The 5,000-nt window shown below is 44.7% G+C and overlaps 1 protein-coding gene across 1 annotated transcript in view; it reads left to right on the top strand.

Annotated features, from left to right (window-relative positions):
• The window catches only part of arhgef25a (Rho guanine nucleotide exchange factor (GEF) 25a), a 51,286-nt gene that overhangs the window by 31,039 nt on the left and 15,247 nt on the right, over positions 1 to 5,000 (top strand). The window lies entirely within an intron of this gene.

Raw genomic sequence — 5,000 nt, 5'->3', positions numbered from 1 at the left:
TTAAACATAATTGTAGTACTATTGAGAGTGTTATAGTGCCTGTTGGTTTCACCGACTCTTGTCTAGGGCCGTTTTCTTAAAGATTATAAATCAAAAAGCAGATTTTGGCCTTTAAACACAGCCCTTTTATATTATTGCTGTTTTGCTTTATTTATCGTTTTCTTTAAACTGGAGATAAAAATGGCCAAAGAAAGCTTATCCAGTCACTTTTCTCAACGCTGGAAAGACAGTGTCAGAATAACCTGCATTGGTAAGAAAATGTGCCGCTGACCTTCATGGAAACTTGTACAAAACAAAACAACTACATGACCCTTTATTGTTATTTTTAGTGGTCTCCCAAAAGTCCAGCCTGACTCAGCCCTGGATGCAGTACTTTCTACAGAAGAGCTATAAGCTGCAGCACAGGGCTTTCAGGGTGGTAGAGCGCCACGTATAGATGGTCTGCCTGCTGGTTTCTAAAAGGTGTTCTGGTCAGTAACAGGAGTGGGTGTTCTTGCTGTACTAAGGGACAGTCTGGCTGTACAGGGGCTGCCTACGAGTTGCAGGAGGGCAGTCATAACGCTGACTCCTAAGAAGGGAGATTTGCAACAGTTCAAAACGGAGGGCGGTCTCCCTACTCTGCACAGATTAATAACTGCTTTCAAAATGTTGGCATCCAGTTTGGGACAAGTCATGAAGGCAGTCATGTGGATCAAACTTAGTGTGTGCCTGACTGAATGATCACAGACACTGTTTGTTTGATTCGGGATAGTTGATAAGTCTCTGGTTCATCGGGAATAGAGACTAGTCTTATTTTTCCTGGACCAGGAAAAGGCTTTTGACCAGATTGAACATTGGTACTTGTGGCAAACATTTCAGGCATTTGGTTTCAACCCAGGTTTCTTAGCCATGGTCCAAGTTCTACAGGGACAATGAGAGTGTACTGAAGATTAACGGTGGGGTGAGGGCCCCTTTTAAGGTGCAGTGCGCCGGGCGGCCAAGGCTGCAACAAATATTTGTGGTTTGTCAATACCAGGATGCAATATTATCTATATATTTTTATATATGTTTTACCAGGAGGGTTGATATGGAGAACAGGGAGTTAAATGTTCTGGATAATAATAATAAATAGAAGAAGAAGAAGAAGAAGAAGAAGAAGAAGAAGAAGAAGAAGAAGAAGAAGAAGAAGAAGAAGAAGAAGAAGAAGAAGAAGAAGAAGAAGAAGAAGAAGCAGAAGCAGAAGAAGCAGAAGAAGAAGAAGAAGAAGAAGAAGAAGAAGAAGAAGAAGAATACATTTTATTTACATAGCACTTTTCTAAGTACTCAAAGACTCTTTACAGAACACGAGACAAAACATTAAATAAAATAAAAGCTAAAAGAGGAGAAAGGGGAGAGAAAGGAAGGAGGTTAAGTCGTGAAAGCAGTCTTGAAGAGGTGGGTTTTGAGGGCATGTTTAAATGATGGGAGCGTGTTAGTTGTCGGAGGGGTTGGGGAGGGAGTTCCAGAGGGAGGGTGCGGCCACTGAGGAGGCCCTGTCACCCCAGGTCCGAGGCTTGGTCCTGGGGGTTCTGAGTGTGTTTGGGTCCGTAGACCGAAGGCAACCGGTAGAAGTGTGGTGGAGGAGGAGGTCGAGGATGTAGGGAGGGGCCAGGTTATTTATGATGTTAAAGGTGGTGACTAGTATTGGAAATGAAATGTAACTGGGAGCCAGTGGAGGTTGTAAAGGACAGGGCTGATGTGATCTCGGTGGCGGGTGGAGGTGAGAATGGGGGCAGCGGAGTTCGGGATGTATTAACGTTTATTGTGGATTTTGTTAGGTGAGCCTTAGAGGATGCTGTTGCAGTATTCGAGTCCTGAAGTTATGAGGGCATGGATGAGTCTTTCAGCAGCGGCAACGGACAGGGAGGGGGGGAGGGGGGCAACATTCCTGAAGTGGAAGAAGTCCGTTTTGGTGACCTGGTTGACATGAGGTAGGAACGAGAGGCTGGGGTCAAAGATGATTCCTGTGGGACTAGAAAAGGTGGAGTTGGATTTTTTCGCAGCTCATAATTAACAATGTTGTTTCTTCAACCCTGTGGCATCGTCTTGCCTGTGTAGATCCTCCATCAAACCTGCTAGCTAGGATTCAGTCAATCTCAGTGGTTCAGCTTTACTTGCTTCTGCAGAGCACTCTTTGTAGAAGAACTTCCTCCAAAGAAGAAGGAGGCCAAGAAATTGTTCTTCTGGCAAGCAGGGGTGCAACTTTCATAATGCAATTCATCCAGCGACTATTAACCGGGCCAAATGATCTTGTCTGGAGACCCCTGGCATGCTCTGTTCTCAGACGTTTTTGTTATTATTTCTTTGTTTATAACAGATTTTAAATTCAAATACCTCAACCCAGTTATTTTTTCATGGGCTTTTTACCATGTGGAACCTTTTTAAAGATCCCATGGCATGAAAATGTCCCTTTATGAGGTTTTCTAACACTAATATGAGGCTACGTTTACACGATGACGGTCTGAACAGAAGACGCAAAAGTGGCGTTGCGTCTTCACTTTTTATTCCACGTTTAGACGAGCGTTTTCGGGAGGAAATCTGCGTGCAAAAGTGTGTGGAATTCGATTGGGTATGCATGCCAGGCTGCTAGGTGGTGCTGTGATAGACTATCACACAACACCGCCATGTCTGAGCGCATGCGTAGAATCTTCCTTCTCTTATCCGTGCCGCAAAAACCAAAAAGATCCTTCTATGTTCAGTAATACTATCTGTAAATATCCTGTACATTTCGTGGAAATACTCCTGTATGCTTGTTAGAGCTGCCAGAGCAGCTTGAAGGTCCGACGCATGGAAATAATCGGACATGTTTGTTTATTTCCTTGTACTGGCACATGTATGTGACGTAAACGCGTACGCGACGTGAGCAGATCTGAGCAGTGTTTTGCGTCTTGGCAGTTTAGACGGAAACGCTACGGCGGAGCGTTTTCAACTTTTCCACTCTGGAGGGTGGTTTCAGATTTATGCGTTTTCATGCCCCAAAAACGCCGTCACCGTCTAAACGAAAGGCACTTCCGATAAAATATTTTGTCGTTTTCACCCGCAAGCGTCCTCGTGTAAACGGGGCCTCAGTTCCCCTAGCCTGCCTATGGTTCCCCAGTAGCTACAAATGGCGGTAGGTGTAAAGTCATACGGGTACATGTTACCTCCCCTTTCTCTGCCTTGCCCAATGAGCTACGACTGCGCGAGCATCAGTTGTGTGAGTGTGTGAATATACACACTGCAACGCAAGTGTTGTACACTTCTTTGTTATTTGGAGTTCTCTGTCGGGTTCTCTGACGTCTCTGGTATTTCCACAACAAGACTCGTAGTGGGGGTTATCTCAGCCATGGTTGAGAAGGAATTGGTGGTAGGGAACTTCGGCTTTGGCTCCCTGAAGTACATGAACCGTGACATGGAGGGGAAAGGGATGGTTGCCGGTGATTGTCTGCCGCCGCCCGCCGGAGCCTCGCTGGCACCAAATATTGAAATTCAAATATTGGAGGTTCATTCCATTTACATGTAGTATTGTCCTTTTTGTGCTGTCTTTATTTTGGTTTATTCTTATTCTATTCTTTTGGTTTATTCTTGGTGCCTCGCCAAGCCTGCTGCCCGCTGCCGAGGCGTTGGAGCCTCGGCAGTACCGTGCCGTGCCGTGCCTTGTACCGTGGCCACAAGCTGCTCAGGGCCACGCCCCCACCCTCCACCTTGACCCGCCTCTAAAAAATGGCACGTTTGTGGAAAGCTCATTGTGGGACTGGCTCGTAGTGGCTGTAATTCTGCACCAAGGCTGAATTTCTTAGTATTGTATTGTATGAGGGCCCAATTAACATCTATATAAAAGCATTCATAAAGTAGCATGCCATGGGACCTTTAAGTAATAGAGAGTGGGCTCTTCATGGTCTCTACACTGGCTGCTTAGTGAGACTATGGTGCTGGGAGGTCAGCTAGCTGGCCACTATATGACAGGACCTACATTCTGGAAACCACTGTGTGTTTCAAATGTCACAACTTCGGGGCGTCTAGTGGAGCTAGTTGGTCCAGACTCGTATGATGCTGCAGCTAAGGGGGTTTCATCCTCAGCTGCTGGACCACTGCATCATCAGCTGACTGCTAATGAACGATCCCATAAGCTCCTGTTGTAATGGCCTAAATGTAATGATCAGTGACCCTCTGTGGAACTTCTGCTGTTTCTAAACCCTGTCAGAGGGTTGTATTTGAACAACTTTGCACTTAAAGTGTCCTCCAACATGTTTCTAAAGATTTTAAACAAAGTCAGGCTGAATGGTCAGTCTGACTGTCTCAGGAGGGCCTGAAGGAGGATGTCAGACCAGAGTGGAGAGTTCTCTACAAACAACGTTGACATCTACAGTGGAGAGTTCTGCATGGATCGTTGATGTTACCGTGTTAGACCCCAGTGTGTCAAACATATGTCCCTCCGTACAGAGAGAGAACGTTTCTTGACGTTTTTTTTTCATTTTTTTTGAGTTTGACAGATAATTGTTTCTGTGTACTAGGTTTTAACGGGGTTTGGAGACGTTTTTACGAAGCACAGCTAAATTTTGTTTTTTTTGATACAGTTAAATGTTTATGATTTTACGAGCAAAAGATGGCAATCTAACTAAGCCAAATAAAAAAAGTAGAGAATTCCCTATAGAGTAGGTTATTGATTCATAGTTTTGAGTTGGCTTTACCCAACTGGTGAAGTCCAGGATAAAGGTAGATTTCAGGTATTATAAAGTAATGAAGGTCATAGATAGATGGGTAGGTACACATCTGGTGTTATAGAGGAGCCCTGTGTGGTTGAAGGAGAGATGATGAGGATCACTCAGTCAACAAGAAATGTTTGTGAGTGTTTTTTGTTGTCCTGTATATATATGTTGTGTGTCTGTGAGTGTGTGTGTATATATATGTACTGTATATGTGTGTGTGTGTGTGTGTGTGTGTGTGTGTGTGTGTGTGTGTGTGTGTGTGTGTGTGTGTGCGTACGTGCGTGCGTGCTTGTG

Source organism: Gadus macrocephalus, chromosome 1 (assembly GCF_031168955.1).
Source record: "Gadus macrocephalus chromosome 1, ASM3116895v1".
NCBI classification, from domain to species: domain Eukaryota; kingdom Metazoa; phylum Chordata; class Actinopteri; order Gadiformes; family Gadidae; genus Gadus; species Gadus macrocephalus.
Note: the sequence above shows the minus strand (reverse complement) of the source record. Positions and strands in the feature narration are given on the sequence as shown.